This window comes from Molothrus aeneus, chromosome 10 (assembly GCF_037042795.1).
Source record: "Molothrus aeneus isolate 106 chromosome 10, BPBGC_Maene_1.0, whole genome shotgun sequence".
In the NCBI taxonomy this organism is placed as follows: domain Eukaryota; kingdom Metazoa; phylum Chordata; class Aves; order Passeriformes; family Icteridae; genus Molothrus; species Molothrus aeneus.
Window position 1 is genome coordinate 8,217,817 of NC_089655.1, and position 20,261 is coordinate 8,238,077.

The window sequence follows — 20,261 nt, forward strand, 5'->3', positions numbered from 1 at the left end:
GGCTCTGGGGCACCAGCCACTCTGCCCCTCTGGCCATGGCATGGCCTCTGAACACTGACCTCTTCTGCTTTCTGCAGCCCTCCTGAGCTGCAAACCGCCCACCAAAGGGGAAAAGCCCCTGGAGTGAGGAAGGAACCTGAAGAGAAGGAGAAGTAGGAAAGAACTGAGATACTTTGGGATTGAGATGTAAAAATGAGCACCAGTAGCAGCCAGCAGCTCTCACCCACAGCCTGAGGCTCAGGACTGAATTCCCAGGAAAACCATGGAGGGACGCTGCTCACAAGGGTCCCTACAGCTGTAATTCACCCCCAAAACCCAGCAGAACACATTCAACAGCAGCAGCCCAGGCTGGCATGTGTATGCCAGGGAGGCTTGGGCAGGTTGGTATTTTATCTGAGACAAGTATTTCCACGCTTATCATTTTCCTAGCTGAAGCCATTTAGCTTTATTGTGTGCACATGTGTTCTCTTGATATGGAAAAGAAAGTTTTGTGAGGCAATATTCAAAGGGATCCGCGCTTATGTGGGCAGTTACGTCTGGCAGACGTCAGTTCTTTACAGAGAGGGGTAGCAGGACTCAGAGCTAATTAGGAAATTATAAAACAAAAAGGTATTCTCTAATGATAAAAGATTCCTCAATCAGGATCAGTCAATCATACTGACAAGGAAAATAATTTAAGATTAGTTGCAGAGAGAATAAAAATGGGGCTAAGTTGAAGCAATGTTCATGTTATCTTTTAACATAAGCTACCGTATAGGCACTTAGCATTATATAGTATACACAGAATATTGTAACAGAAGATCTCAGTTTCATCTTTCAGCCTTTCAAAAAAGTATCTAAGTTCCTGATCATTTAAATCTTTTCTGATTATTCATCACTATCACATTTTCAGAAAGGAGATGCTAAATTAGCTACTTACTATGGATGATATTCACTGTGCTGCTGAGTGCAGCCACAGAACAAGCCTCAGAGAAGCAGTGGATGATAAAGCTTTCTGTGCTCATCCTAGGTATGATGAGCTCCATTTCAGCACAAACAGCCTGGCACAAAGGGTGGTCACGGGGCCAGGCTGAGGAAGAATGGAAGTATTGGCTGTTAGCAGCAGCTATCAGCCCTGACACAGGTGATACAGTGCACTCACTGTTCCCAGGGCTTCATCTTCAAACAGCCTGATCAGGACAAAACAAACTCAGAAGGGAGGAATTTGCCCCAAATTCAATTAAGGCATTGATTAGATTTCACTGGAACCCATTTTTTGCACTGACAACAGACAGGGTTTGGGCTGTCCATCACTGTGCCCAGTTCATTTGCACAAATGTTAGAAGAGATAAAAAGACAGCAGAGCTCTGCCCAGGACTGCCCTAGCTCCAGGAAGAGCCCACGCTTCCCCTGCCAGCCCATGCCTGTGCCCTGGTGTCCAGGCAAGGGGGGCTTTGACGAGCTCAGAGCAGCCTTGGGAGAGAGGGAGATGAAAGATTTCTGCCTCCTTCCTGTCAGCAGAGTCCTGTCCAGTGCAGGGGGCCTTCATGGGATGGGAGGAGATGTTTGGAAGGTTCAGGCAGAAGAGAAATCCCTGGGAAGGGAGGGCAGGAGGGAAATTGCTCCCTGCATCCAGAGCTCGGGAGAGCAGGCTGGCTGTGCCACCACACTGCTGCTAAAAGCAAACCTGAAGGCGACAGATTTTCCCCTTGTCTTTGAAAAAGTCAAAAATTCCTTTCTGCCTGCATATTTGCCTTCATATTACTTTTTACTTCGTATTACTGCTGTTGTCCTCAGAGGCTCCAGCTGGAATCAGGTCCTCCCAGTGCCAGGCACTGCCCAGCCCTGAGGTTACAGACAGCCTCTGCCAGGGTTTGTAGCCCTACAGGACCAGACAGACCCAATTAACATCAGCCCCACTTTCCAAGTAGGAATCTGTTACATAGAGGGATTTCAATAGGAGCTGGGAAATGTTTCTGAAGTATGGCTTTCAAGCTTTCTGGGTCTCAGAAGCAGAATAAAACTCTACCTTCTCCTCCTATAAAAATACAGCCTGACTTTGGAGTGACTTCAGAGCCTGAGATACAAAGGGAGCATTTGGCCTCATCCAGAGCATGAAACCCAGCCCCAGTCACACAGTCTGCTCTAACAACTGACTGGCTTTTACATCCCCAAATGCCAAGGTGAGCCTTTACTGTGAAAGGGAAAATGTTTTAAAAACCAAAACAGCTCTGAGAACTGTTAAGCAGAGCTGTCATCAGTAAATTATTCCTTTCTGCTGTTATATTTTTTTTCCCCTCCTGTAGTATGATGGCAGAGCTAAGTGCAGCAGTCAATACGTAGTAGTCAGGCTAATGATTGTCTAATAGCTAAATTAGAAGAGTGACTCTTAATCATGCAGTAGTCTAGCACTGAAATCCAGCCATGAAAACTCTTTGATTACACTTCACTTTTTAAAGACCTAATTAACTTTTATAAGACTTCTTGATTTTTAAAATACCTTGAGCAAACAGTACAACATGAAAGCTCTATAGAAAGCAGCAATTGTTTCCCTTACATATCACTTGCATGGTCTGCAAAGATGGTGGATCTCCACAAAAACTGTTAAAATTATGGAGCCCAGAATCATATATAATGTTACAAATCTTTTGATATTTGTATTAATTTTCTATAAACTTAACCTCCCTAATAAATGCATTTTAAATGGTCTTGCAGAAATACAATCCATTAAGCACTGTGTAATCTACTCCTGGACCATCTTATAATGAACCCTAAGTGAATTTGTTCAGTTGAAGCTCAGAAAAGAGGTAAAGGGAAAATGGAAAAAAAATAGTATAATATAGCCAGTATAAAACATGGACAAAAAGACAAATGAGCCTGTGCAATCTCCCTTCTGTGCACTAATATATTTGATTAGTCATGTACTGGTTCTATCATTCATATTAGAAAGAGCTTCCATTAAATTAGGGTGATTTCAAATCCTTTATTACAAATCTGTAATTCTTCTAATGAAATAGGAATAAAGAGATCCTAATTTTAAAAAACAAAATCTCACAATCTACTTTGCTGAAATTGCTGAGAGTGGAACGGGAGAACTGTCTGGCTTCAAATAAGATTATAGTTCTTCTTACCACAAAGAAAAGAAAAAACAAAAAACCCAAACACCTCAAAACCCAAAACAAACAAACACCAGACTTTAAATATCCTACCAGGGAGTTACTTGCAGTCTGGAAGATCTTACAGACTTTCTGCCAGAAAAGCATCTCAGAAACCAGGAGGCACATACCATATAAAAAAGAAATAAGCTATAAAATCTATGTCTAATGCTCACTGAAATCAGAGGGCAGCCTTTTGGATGAATAGAGAAAAAAAATGAGTGCAATTAGTGCAGCTAGAGACCACTTTTGTTACTTAGAAAAATATTTCTGTTGGCTTCAAGCAAACCAACTGCATGGCCACAGCAGGCAGGACTTGGCCTGTCACTGCTAGAGAGAGGCAGGGAGCACCACAGCAACTCAGAAAATTCCTTCCAGGGAAGGGCCAGAGAGGAGATTTAACATGCTTTTCCCCTCCCTGCACACTGAACTTCCTGAAGTTTTGACACTCTCTTCAATCATGCCCAGCATGCTTTCCATCACGGGGAGACTGCAATGCACCCCTCTCCTTTTAAAATAAATTTGGATCACTTTTCACCTGCCTAGATAATGAAAACAAGATCCTCAGGTACTACAGCATTGCAGAAATCAGATAATGAACTGAAATCATATGTTTCATGGATTAGTCTCTCTCTGAATCAATTTATGTTGGCTATTTTGTTGGAAAACTGACCCAGATTCCATACATTTTTTTAATTACTGGAAAATCACTTCATCCAATTCTCCCGTTATGGATGACATATTTCATCATTGCTCAATATTAAATCATAAAGGAAAGAAGAAATGAATGGTGAGGTGTAGGAGTTTGCATTTCACATCCCTGCACTGACTGCAGAATTTTATATGTGATTAGTCTGATGGGTCACTGAATTACCTTCAGATTACTAGGTCTCCAATTCAAAAGCATTTCTTCTATTATTATTACTTTAAAATCCAGCCTTCTGTTTTTTTAACAAAGGTGCAAGTCAAAATAGAGTTTTATAATATGTTATAATATGTTTTCCCTGGCCCCCTGCCTGCAGTTGTTTGGATAGCTGGCAGAGCCTGGTATCTGACAGTACAGCAACAGTGTGGATAGTTTGCCATTCCTTTGGAGATCTATCTTTGGCAATAAATTTGGACTGCATGTCTGTTAGCAAAGTGTGTCAAAGCTGTGCCAAAAGCACTTTTGGACATATAATAATAATAAATGAGTGTTGCACTGCATTGGTAGGGGAATTCTAATACAAGTTGTCCATCATTCTGCAGTAAGTTCTTTACCATGTTAGCGAATTTATGTCTCATTATAAATTAACAGTTTCAAGTACTTCATCCCATAGGTTCAGTAAAGTAAATATACATAAGTCTGGGTAACTTCCATGCTGCCAGAACAATGCCCACATCCCTGCACATTCCCTTAGCACACAACTCAAACAAACACAAATACCAAGGCCAAATCCATGGCTGGGGCAGGGGAGCACATTAGAGCAGAACCACAGAGCTGGGCAGGCTCTGAGTGCCACCGGGGTTCTGCAGAAATCTCAGCTCCAGGGGTAAACACCCCTCCACATTCCACTATTCTGACTCTGCAACAGCCAGTCTAAAAGGGCTTATCTTTATATAGCTTTCCACTCTGATGCAGAAATGTAGACAATTAATCTCAGCTGGAAAAACATTATTTAATTGCTATAAGAACCATGCCAATCCTTCACAGTGTAACAGCCAGTGTTTAGAAAATAGGTACCTGTTCAAAGCAAACAAACACACCAGGAATGTTGGGTGTTTCTTGAAAAGTCTCATAAATATAAGAATAGGTAAACACCCAAAAGGATTTTGGCATCTCCAGATTCTGAGAGCATTTGTGAGAACAGGTGATAAGAATCTGAAGATGCTGATGTTTGGCACATGTGATGACACCAGCAACAAATGATCACTACACACAAGCAGCAGCCCAAACTGTTACATACATTGAAAATTTACACCCTAATCTGCAGGTGGAAGGTTCAGAAAGGACTTCACCTGGAAAATGGAGGTCACCAAAATGTGTGTTTTCCTTGCAAAGGAAAACACACATTACTTTTAGCTTCTTTTTTTAAGCATACTTACAAAATTTGCTCTTTTGGAAGGCAGGACAGTTATGCACAGGCTAAGTAACATTCCTGAATAAAGCAATACATGGCTGGAAGTCCATGATTCAGCTTTCACCCCATAGTTTTCCTGTTATATGGTCATGATATGACATGAGAAATGTTTTAAAATATTTGGCTTAAAATGCCTGCCAAAAGAATCAAAGACTCATCCAACTTTAAGGAACATCATGAATTCATCCCTTCTAAGCCAACAGAAGTCACAGGTGAGCCTACTTGCCAAAAAGCCTGCTTTTGAATCTGCTTCAATATGGATTGGGAAATGCTCATGTTTGAGCAGTGACTTGCACACACTGGCTCCCCAGGGATGGCCTGAGGGTGCATGCAGGGAGGCAAATTGGCTGAATCAGGAACACAGCACATCCTGCCTTTGCCAAGAGGTGTCTTCCAGAGATATCACAGAGCTAGGAGCAGCATGGCAGGGTGGCAAAATTGGCAATGCACCTTGCACAGCAGCATGGCCCATGGACAGTGAGGTTAGCTGGAATTTCTGCTGTGCACAGAGAAGCACTTTTCCCAACCCAAAACACTCTGGGAAAGGAGAGAATTCCTTTCCACCCTCAAAAAAACTCTCTGAATGTCTCCTCAGGAAGACTCACTGCCAAGAGAGATGCACAAGGTGTATGAGACAGGCTGGAACTCTCCTCCAGCAGGTAAGAGCAGAAACCTTCTGAGAGAGAGTGCAGCTGAGAGAGGAGCAGCAGCAGCGGCAGCCAGGCAGGGTGCAGCTGGATTGACGTGCGCTCTGTGCGCTCTGTGCCTCTCTCTGTGAGGGTTCTGAGGAAGCTCTTTGGAGCAGGGACTGGCACAGCCTCCCCAGCAGCCGAGGGAGCTGCACAGCTCAGCTCTCCCAGCCCCACTGCAAAGCTCAGGCACCCTCAGATCTGTGCCTAGATGTGGGCTGGGGCTGGCAGATGATTTATTCAGGAGTAACAGCTCAGCACCACAGAGTTTTTATTTGTGTAGCTGCTTTTCCTTCCTTAATTCATCGTGCCAAGGAGGTGATGGTGAGGGCTGTACTGTGGCCAGTGGCACCAAAGTCAGCAAGAAGGGGAGGGCTGGGACCTCCCTCCACAGCTCAGCAGCAAAGGGTCACTCACAGAGAGTCCAAGGGGGCTGACAGAGCACAAGGAAACTCCACCTACCATCAACAGCATCCAGTAGCAACCAGCAGCAGGAACCCACCTGTGAAAACACCACTGCCCCTGGGTGATGAAAATGGCCACAATTTTCACATAGCCTTGATTTTCCTCCAGCACCAGGCACCTCTCAGGTCTGCTTTGGGGCAGCACAGTTGTGTGCTGCCTCCTACTAAAGCAAAATGGGGAAAAATTTAGTTTAACTCTACAGTGGTAATTTTGAAGGTGTTTTTTTAGGCTATAAAACACCCTTCCTCATGTAGCAGGCATAAATGTACTTCAGCACTTAAGATGTTGGTTCAGCCAACTGAGATGGAGTAATTTTATTTCTATAAATGGTATTTTTCAATTGCCCCAGATGAATATTTGTATTCCTCATAATGGCTGAGGAAGGAAAAGTCAAAATATTATACTGTGAGAGCACTCTCATTACCTTTTCTTTAAAAATACTGTTATTTTAATTGAGACTCAACTTCCTGCAGAAAATGCTGCACATTTCTGAAATATACTTTTTTAGTGCTGAAGAAGAAAGAGCAGACATCTGAGTGAAAGTCACATTGCTTCCACTTGTTCATCTGAACAGATATAGTGGCTTACTATGCCTTGAGGAAAGCTATGAAGGATGGAGTGCTGTGGCTCAGGTGTTCCCAAGGATTCTTCTGGACATCTGTTACAAATCTCTTGGTGGTACTGAAGGGTCAGTCCAGAGCACTCCACCTCTGTTCCAAGGTTTTCAGTATTTTTCCGTGGTCACCATGTCACCAATCCCTTCCTGTTGTGTTCTGACACTGATTTAAAGGGTCTCTGGTCATACAAACATCCACACCAAGAGGTGGTTCTGGGGAAACCTGCACCTTGTGGCAGGAATACAGGTGTCACCATGATGTCTTTTGAAAAATCCCTTCACCAAGATTTTTCTCCTGAGAAGCTGAGAAGCCTCAGAAAAGAAATGTAAACAATAATTATCTGATTGCTTAGAAGGTGATCTAAAGGTTGCTTACCAACAGGTGCATCTTTGATTGGTTCCATGTGAATTGTTTTAACTTAAAAACCAATCCCAGTCCAGCTGTGTCAGGATTCTGGTCAGTCACAAGTTTTTATTATTCATTCTTGTCTAACTTTCTGATGTATCCTTTCTTTTTCTTTAGTATAGTTTTAGTATATAATTTCTTTTAATATAATATCATAAAATAATAAGTCAGCCTTCTAAAAACTTAGAGTCAGATTCTCATCTCTCACCTCATCCTAGAAAGCCTCTCAACATCACAACATACAAGCATGCCAGGATAAGATTTCCTCAGCAAATACTCTACAAGCTGCTTCAGGACAGCACAGTTTGGACAAAGCACCTGACTCTACCCCAGGGTTTTGCTGCTGAGGGTCTGAGCTCTCCTGACCCCTCTGTCTGTACTGAGGGAGGTCAGCAGCAGAAACCCAGCTCAGGCTCCACATTTCTCTCTCCAAAACAGCTGGGGGAAAAAGAGTCTTTGAAAATGAAAATATGACAAATCAACCAGACATTTTATGGAGGAAAAGAAGCTTGGAGAGCTCTCTGCAGCCCCTTCAGGGCTGATGCAGCACAAGCCCTCCTGCTGCCACCAATGCTGCATTTCCCACTGAGATCAGAGCCAAACCACTGCTTGCTTTGGGTGCACAGCCATCCCCAAACAGGACAGCTGGAGACCTAAACACCTAAAGGGCAGGTGTCTCTAACAAATTCTGGATACACAAGCATAGGCACTTTTTCCTTCAAGCCCCTGGCAGTTCATTTTTGTAGTAGTGTGCTGAATTCTGCTCCTGGTCTCAAAGTCTCTTCATTACAGCCCTCAGTGTGCACACACACCACAGACAACTGGAAATGGGAAAGACTAAACCCTGCTCCATAAATTTAAAGCCTGTAAAGGCCACCTAATAGCATTGTAAATTTCTTAACCTAATTTAATTTGTGTATATGCAACTCTTAAAAACTCTGATTTGCCTGACAAAGAGAGCTGATGTGTTTTTATTCTGCTTTTGTTGTGTACACTAGCCCCTATTAGTACACCCTAATAATATATACAGAGCGATTAATTTGTGAAGTAAAAGCTTTTCTTCCTTTCTAAAAGCTGCTTAATGTAAACTGTAAACATCATGAACACTCATTCAGACTGATTCTGAGCCTTTAGCTGGGCTTCAGAGGCACAAGATGAAATGCCTGGGAATGCTGACGGATGGCTTCAGGCAGGGAACGCTCACATTTGCACTGGAACAGCTCCTAGCACCTTACTGGAGTACAGCAAGCTGAAAAGCACCAGCAATCCTTCCAGATTGGTTATAATGCCTTGAAAGAAGAGAGCTTTTCTTAGAGCAGCACCTGGTGTTGACAGGAATATTAAAAATCACGTCTCCCCAAAGCCACTATCCTTTGCATCACGTATGCATTCAGAACAACCCTTAAACAATTCTTGCTATTGTTCATTTAGAGTCACAACATCTACTGTCACAATGCCTCTAATCATGGTCAAACTCGCTGTATTTTAAGGGATATTCACTGGAACAAATATTGTGAGCATACGTGGATTTTTTTGCATGTAATCGGAGCTATGTTTTCCAGAGATACTTACTAAGCTTGACCCCTTCAGCTACAGATCAGCAAGGTACATAACAACACCTATAACTTCAAGCATATGTGTTTTGATTACAGCTGGGCAAGTCATATATCTGAGTTAAGCATACTTACAGGTTTTATGGAAAAAGGAATTTGATACATGAGAGTTCGAGGCTGGGGTTTCTTTGCATTTTTTTTTTTTTACTTCTCCTGTTTGGACTGATTTCTCCAGCACTTCTATAATTTTTGACTGATTATTACCCAATTTATTTTTAATTTAACTTCATACAGGCCGTATTTCCTCTCAGACAGAACACTTACTTTTTCTCTAATAGATTTCTGTCTTGAAATACTGACCTATTTACCACTGGAGAGAAGTAAAATATAGGCTCTGGTATAATGCCTACTGAACTCAGTCTGGAACAGGTGTGGGATCTGACACACAGAGAAGCCAGTAAAATGCAAATGGTATTTAGTTATTGAGGCAAATGGCAGCTTTTAAAGCACCACCTGTGTATATTTTGCAACATATCATGAAAGTGGTGAGAACCATCCTCATTTATTCATGCGTTAAGTTGTGACATTTGGCTCAGAACAAAAAGCTGTAGAAAAGGCTAAGTTATGAGATGTTAGGGAAAAACGATATGACACAATGTAAGATGGGGCACTTTGTATTTTACTGCTCACTTCAGCGTTATTCCCAGCCCTGCAGCAAGGAAAGAGTCACCGGGGGGGAAGGAAGGGTCATTTTCCTTACAAGCTGAGAAAGAGAATCCAGAGTTATGTTCATCCCAGCACCTTGCCAGCCCCACTTTCCCCTCCACTGCACCAGAAAAACACAAACTGCCTTTTTTCCTGCTTATTTCTGCAATACAAGCTTTTCCATCTCCCATCTACCCCAAGAAACTTGGCAAGAGAGAAATCCACCCCTTCCAAGAGGTCAGCAAAGGCAAATTGCACCCAAAATATTCTAAAGTTCTGAGAGCCAGCAGATTCCCCTGAGCTGGCAGAGGCCCTGCCAGTGTTAACACACAAGGGGAGGATTAATCTCAGACCCACTGGTGGGGTGTCCCAAGCTAATGCTTCCATTAGTGCCACAAACTGCTGGAGAGGCAAACAAACCATGTCTCATGTCAGCATTTTACATAAAGTTGAGTTTTATTTATTTATTATGTATTTAGACTGTTTTAATAGCTACAGAACCCTATTAACATAAGAAATTGCAATGCTGCTTCTCTATTTACTTCAATATATTTACCAGTAAAATCTGACAGCTGACAGCTTGTGAATGTGATGGTAATGTAATCATTACATTTACACTGGATAGAGCACAACTTTCTGAAATCGTGTGACAATATTTTCAGACTTAAATGATGGTTTAGGGATAAAGACATAAGTATTTGTTTATAAGTAATCTATCTTGAATATGTTCATTAGTAATATTCCTGAAGGCCTCCAATAAAAGTTACTTGAGATTAATTAGAACAGAAACAGCTAATTTGTCTGCCTGAGTGGTTATCACATAAGCCCTGGCTTGACATAGAACCTAAATAAAACAAATATAAACCTGCCACAAGGATGTGAACACGCTGTCCCAAAAGGCACAACCACTTAACTTGTGTAATTGTCAGTACAGTCAAGAAAAGCTGTTCTAAGATTTGGTTTTCAGCACCGGATTAAACAGCATGTCCAAACAGAGCAAATTAAATTAGGCTGTGTCTAAATTAGACTTCTTCCAACGGCAAGATTACTTTACATCAACAGAAACATTGATCTGCCTTAGCAGCATCTACTACAGATGACAGCAGAGCCAAGAGGAGAATTTAGAAAGCCACTCTTAGACCTGATCTTCCCCCCCCCGTTAAAATAAGACCACACAGAACTCACTCTCATGGAGTTCAAAGGACACTGCAAACCCCATTGTTCTGTAATACCCCCATGTTTTCAGGAAAAAGTTGCCTATTATGGCCCATTCTGTTTGGTTCATCTCTTCTTGACATAAGCCAAATCTCTGTATTACTGCATTTATTTAGTGAGCACTTGAGCAGAACTTTATCACTTAAAAATATCTCCAGCATAGCAAGGCAATAAACCCTAATGTGAAGAGATCAGTGCCAGTTTGTACACTTCTCATTAAAACATCCTAACAAAAGGAAAGGCCTTCCAATGTCTCTGCTGCTGACCTTATTTTAAGATCTAAAAAGATGACCCAGAAGCTTCAGTTTGAAGATTTCCCCGCTCCGTCTTTTCAGACCTCTTTGTACATCATTTACAAGTGGTAGGAGCAGGGGAGGGAGAGGAGAAAGCACTTTCCCCTCCAAGACTCTTTTAAGGGTGTGCTACTGAAAGTTCCATCTGCAGCTACCATTGAATTCTGCAGGAGTTTTGAGGCTGGCAGCCAAGCAGAGGCTCTGAGGTGGACCTTGGAAACCAAGCTCTGACTGGGGGTAGGTGGGACTTTTCTGAAATATTTTTTTCACTTTGAGAACGTCCGAATTTCCTTCTCTAAAACTTGCAGCATACACTAAAATCCAGGCTGCCAATTATTGATCAATGGCTCTGCAATCAATAGTATTGCAGAGGAAACCAAACTGCTAAAATGAGGGCAGGGTAAAGGATGGGAGAGGCTTGGGGAATGCAAGTTGCCCTCTCTGGGGGTTTGCCTGCTTGCAGTTGCTGCCAAAATGGTGAGGTGCACACAGCAGGCAGATGGCTGGGACCTGCCCTGCAGGATGTAGTAACAGATCTGTGGCAAATATCCCTGAGCTCCTGAGTGAAAAATGTCTTAATTTCTTTTCATTTTTCTGGACAATAATTAAGGAAAAGGGGGCTTGCATGTTTTTATTGAAGCATGGAATCTATATCCTCTGTTTTGCGGGGGGGAAACCATTATTGCTTTCTTTTCAGAAATAATGTCATGAAATAAAACCACGATAACCATTTTTTCAATCTCCACACTATCAAAATAGATTGAGCCTTTTGTCACAAATCCACATTGTACAGCTGCAGACCCAAATGACAGAAATGCTATCAGCCACTGGGACTGAAACATATCTCTGAAATTTACTGTATTCTGGAGGAAATAACAATATGCTAAGTAGCAATCTATGAATGTCATGAAACTATTCTTTTAATTTTAAAAAGGAGGAGAATGAGGTAAGAAAAAAAATCCAGGGCAATCAGTCACAGCTGTTAATGAAACAGGTAGCTGAGTCCAGACTGGATGACTGAAAAATTCCTTACTCTCTATACTAATTTTTATTGAAGATTTTTACCTTCTTGGGGAAAACTGCTCCTGAACCTGCTTGTGCTTTGAATAATTACCTGCCACTATTATAAAAAATCACAGAGACATTAGCTGGTGCACGTGGACAGACTGAACCCTGCTCTGCCTTTTCCCTCTGTCTGCACTCTCCCCCCTGCCAGCACAGGGTATTTATAGGTGTTTTCTCAGGGAAAGCTCTACTATACCTTAACTCAGTCAGCAAGATTCAATCAATGACAGTGCCTTTTTGCCTGGGTTAATTGATGCTGTACACAAAACAAGTCTTCTTCTGATTTTCTAAAAAGGTGCTGGAGGTGAACTGTGTTGCATGGATTTAACTCTTATCTGGCAGGATACAAAAGCAACAGATAAGTGTCACAGGAATAATGGGGTTTTTTGTTGATGAAATCTTGATCTGTCTTGTGTCCATCTTTCATAAAGAGCACAAGTAACACAAAGTCACTGCTCACAGCTAATTAAACAGCCAGCTCACTGCTGGGTATTATTTAGGTGGGGCTAATCCCTAAGCAACCTCATCACGTTGTTCTTTGCACCATCAAGTCCCTGGGAAAGGTAAATCCCTCCCCAAGAGCCACAGGTGAATGCAACAAGCAGATGAGAAAGGTACAAATATATTGTGTACCAAATATTACAGAATAACCACCAGGGATCAGCAGATTGGTGTAAGCAGAAAAAAAACCAAAACCAAACAAAAAAAAAAAAGTTTGCAGTAAATGGTCTGCCTCACTACCACTAGCAAAAAAATCTCCTTCTCATTAAATAAGGAACTTCGTTGCACATCTAGACAATTGTCTGGATAAATCTGGGACAGACAGAAAAGTTAAGAACCACTGGAAATTTAAACTGAACATTCAGAGATGGCTCAGAAATATTTTCTTCAGTTTTGAAACTGAGATCTTTCCTAGCAGACAAAAAATTCTTCTTCACCCAAAAATAGGTTAAAAATCATCCAGGAGAAGTGCAGAGGAACAAAAGGTGAATCTTTCCTCAGTTCTGCCACCCCTGTTTTGTATCACAAAGAGGTGGCACAAGGTGTGAAAAGAGAAAAGGCATCAGAAAGCTGTAAGGGAAAAGGGGGAGTGCTGAAGGGGCTTTTGCCAAAGAACAGCCCAGAAAGGAGGGGTCCCAGGCAGCCAGAGCTGGGCAGGGCTGCACCAGGGCTGCTGCAGAGCACGGGCACCACCCTGCCCATGCTGCCTCCTGTGCATGCTGCCAGCGTCCAAATTAATCACGGGAACACAGCACTGCATCATTCTGAGGCTTATGTACAGGAAAATTCAAACTATTTATTATCACGCCTGTACAAAAGTTTTCATTATATTATTAACAAGACAAGAGATTTACTTCTTAGCTCAGAAAGGTGACAATGAAAGGAAAAGGAGGATGATGTTACCAATAATTAATTCTGCATGTTTGGGAGTTGATTATGAAAAAATCAGGGGGAGAGAAAGAAGACAAAAATCTAATTACAAAACCATCATCAGAAAGTGAAAACAGTACTGACTTGTAAATAAATCAAGGAAAACAAATCAAACATCCTTCTATGCTATGGAAGGGATATTTAAAATCAATAAAAATATGTATGGTCTCAAGAAATGGCTCAAGAAACCACATGAATTCTCAGCAGATTTCTTCTAAGAGAAAATACAGTGCTCCCTGACTTAGAGGACAGTATTTGAAAGGATAATTAATGCAGCTCACAATCAGAAGTCCTGTATAAATACAAAGATAAGGGACTGATAAATAATGTGCTTATTGAAATGTTGTTTTTTATTTTCTGAGGAACCTATAAAATCTCCTCTCATTTGTCATCTCATTTTGTTTCAAGGATTTACATTTGTAATAATAATTTTATTAAGAACATTCAGGAAAAAAAAAACTTCTCCATGCAGGGAAAATGCATCATATTGCATCTCACAGGCTACAGGAAAGTTATTTTCAGGTACAAAAATATATCCTGTGAAACATCTTCCCATCAAGTTATTAGTGTAAGTACATTGGAAAGGGGAAGAAAACGTAAGCTGAAACATGAATCAAAAAAGAACTGAAGCACTGCCTTAACTGTGTTTCTGAGCTGGGACCTGAAGTTTAACTTTTTATTGAAGCAATGCATGTTGTTGTGGGACCTGTGTAAAGCATGCCAAGAGTCATTTTGGTTTTCAGATGGCTTCTGCATCTGCAGACCTAAAGACAATGCCTCACTGGTGACAAATCTCCCAATGGTTTAAATTGGCTCTTGTAAGTGTGCAATGTATTTTCCTCCAAAGAAACAGAGGAAGAAGCCAAAGAAGCCTCGAGGCCATGGTTAGCACTGCTCACAACAGGATTTAGCAGAAGCTGTGCAAAGGATGCTAAAGTGAGTCCAATGGTAAGAAAGCAGAAGAGAGCAGCTTGCTCCCCATTCTGACAGTTGTGGAAAATAGGACAGGAGTCAGAGTCCCCCACACTCAAAGGCAAGATTGGCAAAAGTCCATTAAGGAAGGCAACAGAGGAAATTGCAAAAGAAGAAAGGGAGTGCATAAAAGATGAAGAAATTGGCCCAGAGCTCTTTGACAGAAGAGATACCATTTACTCCAGCCCTGCTGGAAGAAATAGTCTCCCATTGGTTTAAAATTAGGCTTCAAGGGTTTGATATTTGTAACACATAACCCCATTAAGATTGCTGAACTCTCACTCACAGAGATAATCCTCCTATAATCTCTGCATATTCACATGGGCTTTTTGTCATCTTTCCCAAAAGGGCTGGGTACCAAATGCACAGGCAGGGATCCCCCCTGGATTACAGCTGGGCTCCTTGAAGGCTGAGCTTTAGCTGCTCTCCCAGCCTGTGGGGCTGGGCACTGGCCAGGCACTGGCACACTCTGAGTAATTTCCTGGAGGAATTTCACTTGACATTACCCTGGGTGTCCATGTCAGCACTGACTGCTCTTCTGGCCACCCAAGTACCTAATGGTGCTTCATCAAGCTGTGGCTACAATCTGAAAATACACATATGTTTTCTAAACACAACTGTGCTTTAATTCCTTTTAACTCTGCAGACAGCACGCAGCTGTTTGGAGCTAATGGATGTTCCTTCAGTTGTAAGATTGCTTGCAAATATAACAGATCACATAATGGCAAATGAACAAATACATTTTTATCAACCTCTGAAATGAGTCATTTATCTTCTGGGCTATGTACTGAATCATGACACCAAATGATAAGTTTTATCTCTTTTACTGTCAAACTCAATCTCAGTCAAGCCCCAAATTGCTGGGAACACAAGTGAAGAGTGAGCTTCCCTCCCAGCTGAGAATGGAAGAAAAGCTGGCGAGCTGGCCTTTCCCTAAGTGGCTTTAATCTTTGTGGGGCTTGCCTTAAATGAAATCTCATGGCAGTGTCATCCCCCAACACCCAAGCACGATAGCCCAGCCCAGCCCCTGGCTGGGAGGGTTATCAGCAGGCAGAGTGCCTGTCTGCCCTCTCTGCCTTCACCTCCTCACTTTTCCTAGAGAAAACATTAAGCATTCTCTAGTCACCCAATCCCACTCTGATACTCAGTTAGGGACATAAATTTCTTTTTATTACCTCCTTTAAACTAATCCAACTTTCCTTCATACTGTACAATTAAAACTTAATTTTGTGTTAATCCTTGATAAATGATACCTAATATAACAGTTGACCCTTTGGAATAGGCTAACCTTTAAGGCTTTGATGAAAACCAAGCACTTACAACCTATAAAACAACAGCTGAAATATCTTAAATTAACTCTTGGATGGCCAGCTCATTTAAAAGCCATTGTATTAGAAAACTCAATCATTTCCTTCTGAATTACTTCAAAAAGAATATCAAAACTGGATAGTGACAAAGACATGCTAAAATCACTGCTCACAACAAAAGAGGAGCAAGATGGCAAACATCCTTGGGGGCAGGGTGCAACTTCTGACGCTACTCATACTGGGAAATGCTTCAAACATGCAAATTTACACTCTTGTGATTATCAGCTTAAGAGCTATGGTAAAATAAATATATTTTAGAGCAACTAAGACCACAGACATGGGAGCAAGAGCTTGTGGCAGAAAAGGAGGCAAAAGAAGATTTATGGCAGGCTAATTTCATTTGAAATAACCTGGTTTCAGCCAGCCGACAAAAACAGAACCCAAAGGAAATTTAGAGGAAATAACCCTTAGGTCAATTTGATATCTGTTTCACTATGTGTGAAGAAACATCCTTCACAAAACCTGGACCCTCCAGTCAGAGGAGAACTGATAATCAGAAGTAATGTGGAGGAGAAATTGTTGTCACCCTCAACAGCCACGGGCAGCCACTGCTGCCATCCCAACCTGCAGGCAGGGCACTCCCAGAGCAGCCCCTGCACAGGACTGGCAGTGTGGGAAGTGCTCTGGGGCTGTGACAGTGCAGAGACAGCTCTTCCTAGAGCACCCAACTGCCCTCCTCACCTGGGGCTGCTTTTGCTTTTCCCCAGTGTCTCTGTGCCCCAGAAGAGCCCATGCCAGCCCCAGCCCTGTGCAGGGAGGCTGCAGGGCCAGGGATGGAGGCTCCAGGGGCCAGGGATGCAGGCTCCAGGGGCCAGGGATGCAGGCTCCAGGGGCCAGGGATGCAGGCTCCAGGGGCCAGGGATGCAGGCTCCAGGGGCCAGGGATGCAGGCTCCAGGGGCCAGGGATGCAGGCTCCAGGGGCCAGGGATGCAGGCTCCAGGGCCAGGGATGCAGGCTGCAGTTCCAGCTCAGGCTGCTCTCCCATGGGAGCCCCAGGTTGGCACTGCACCATGCCAGCTGCTGCATGGCAGGGGAGTGCTCCAAGGCACAGGATTCTGTCTTTGACCAGCACTGCACTCCTCATACAGGCTTGGTTCTGGACACCTGAGGGCTCCTGAAAGATTCTGCTCTGTGCAAGGAGCATGGAAGAATCCAAGCATGAATGTTTGATTTTAATAAGTCACAATTTTAAATTGATGATATTGCTGCTTGCTTTCCTTCTAGGACTATAGAAGCACTTGATCTAGAGTCCAAAATATTTCCTGATGACATTTCCTCTGTTCCTTTATTTTTTAGACAACAAGTAAATAACTTATCTGATCCTTCTGACAACAATACCAGAAAAGAAACATTCTTCTACTAATTTGTTTGGGTTTATCTGCCTACAGTTTCTACAGAAACCAATGTCACCTGTGATCTATCTCTGTTATAACCTCTTGTGGCAGTTTGTTTTGCATTTTTTCACAATAACCTTCCTTACAAAATAGATCTGTCACGAATAATAGACATGCCACCACATTGTGTATCTCTACTTCACAACATGTGATTCAGCATCAGGAATGTTGGCCTTTTAAAAAATCTGCCTCATTTTAAAATGAGAAACCCTGGAAAATATTTCCCACCATGGTTTTGAGGGCTGCATAAGTCATTGCAAAACTTCTGATTAGCTAAATGGACAAGAAATGGGGATGCACATCAATGGGGAAATGGCAGAATACACACCCAAAAAAAAAAAATCTATCTCAACAAGTCTGTGCAGAAACACCAAAACACAGGTAACATGAGGCAAAAGAAAGTAAGAACATTCTCCAGACTTCTAATGAGAAATGCCCAACAGTTGTGCTCATGGGCTGAGATTATGTAAAATAGTAAATTATTGATCTCAGTTGCCCTCACAATGTTCAGTTTTACCTGCTTTGTAAGTACTGCTGTAAAGAGGAAGCAGTGTAAGCTGTCCAGCTATTTCAGGGGGAAAGAGGGAGAACATGAGCATCTGAATTAAAGTGCCAGGTTCTGCATGCTAAAAAATATCTGTGGGTCAAGTCCTCCACTCAGCACATGCAGCAGAAAATTCTTTCTAAAGATCCAGTTTTGATTGCAAGACACATCACCTCTGCACTGATCAGGAGCCAGTTCTTGAATAAAGCTCAAGTACCAAAATTCTATTTCAGTTGATACCAAAATTTCTGTCCTGAAAGCCTGTGGTCAAATAAATATAATGTGATCTTGATGGTAGTTACACTGAGGACAGATGTGGATGGGAAGTGCCTCTACCACAGCCCTGCCTCAGCTGCAGATTTCCTTTTGAGTGAGGCAATTCCCAGCCACATGTGCCCTCTGCAGGGAAATCCCTAACCCTGTGTAAATGTCCTTCTTCCAGGGCCAGGGTAATACTCTGAAAGTATCCCAAATTCATAAGATTGAGATAGGAAATGGGAGGGCCCATCCTTCCTGTAAAAATAAATTTAAGAGAAAAATAATGGAGTTCACTGCATCAGAGTGACTGGGAAAATGCAGAGAGAGGGAACCCCACTCTGCATAATCCACACTAGATCACAGCTGCAGTTCCTTGTCCAGCCTGATTCCCTGATCTCAATGTCTTCATGACACCATACCTTTCTCCACAACTGCCTACAGAGAACCCTTCCAGGAGATGTGTGGCTGAATTTATCCTGGCAGAAGGAGGAATTGATTGTGGTTAAACCACTGAAGAGTGAGCAGCATCACTCTTCCTTTTCCTCTTCTGATTGATTTTATAGAAGTGAGGAAAGAGAAGCAGGGGGAGAGCCCTGCTTGGCTACCTGAGAAGTGCCTACCTTCAGGAGGCATTTGCAGGCTCTGGATAACACCTTTCACAGAGTCTCTCTACTGCTGAAGAAAATGACTGACAATTACTGTCTCTCTGCCATTTTCCTGCTGCCTTGTTTATACAGCCATGCTCAGCATCTTGCATTGTTTGACACTCTAAAGCTGCCCTGTGCTTTCCCCGTGCACTGTCAGGAAGCCCAAGGCAGGGCAGCCACTCTGAAGTTATTTTCTTAGATGTATTCCAGAGCTGAGAAATGCTACAGCAGTGTTTGTGACAATCAACCTGGCCACTGCAAACAAACACTTGGTGCTGCAGGTCCTGCTTAGCACAGATGTGACAGAAAGGGCTCAGAGTAGCAAGGCAGGAGATGAACATTCAGCTTAAAAAGAAAAGATTTTCTTCTACTGTGTCTCTGGCATTTACTTTATAGCATCAGCAACCCTACTCCAAATCAAACACAAGTTTTGCTTCTCCTGTCTGATCCAGAAGCAGCTGGACTGTGTTTCTTTGATAAGCTCTCACCACCCCTAGACCTCTAACCCTTTCTGCCTCCTTCCCTTCTCCTGAAACAAGCAGAGGAAGATGGATTTTAGCAGCCTCCTTGCTCCACCCCAGAGCTCACCTCCTGTCCCTGCACAGGCAATATCTCCCATCCAAGCATTTCCACACATGGCTGGAATTTGATTTCACCATCCACTTACCACACCTGCTCTTTCAGGCCTGGCATAGAAAAATGACCAACCTCCCTCGCTGCAGCCAGGGCTGTGTCCACTCCTGGAACTGCACATGAGAATTATGCAGGGACATATATTATGGCACAACAGTTAAAAAAATAAAGAAATCTTGTAGAGCCTAAGGTCATTGCTGTTGTAAAGGCAGCTCCAGAGATACCCATCACAAGTCACAAAATAAACAGCAATGGGACTTGTCCTGCTTAAAGAAAAATGGAGGAACAGTGATTAATATGCTGTAATGGACCTTTTCATCCTTATCACTTCCAGACTGTGGAATGTTATTTCTGGCACAGAGATTCTTGGTCAAGTATGAAAAGCCATCGATTGGATAAAGTGCTTGATTTAGCCCATTTTTATTCTATTACAGAGTGACAGAAAAATGTTTTAGACAGAAACAAAATCAATAGAGAGGAAAAGTAGAACTTAGCAAAATAACTATAGCTTGAAATGAAAGGTATATATTTGTAATGTTGAATAAGGATTAATTTTAAAAAGAGCTAGAAATGTACTGACAGAAATCAAGTAAGTACAAACAATAATATTTTATTTTTAAAAAGTGTTCTTTATCCTTATTCTTCCCCCCAAAAAACTAAACTTTGCATTCTTTGCCTCAAGTTGTCATATAAGAGTTCCTCCATGGAAATGCCAAAGCAGGAGGCAGCATCTCTGCTGCTCACCCTGCTCATT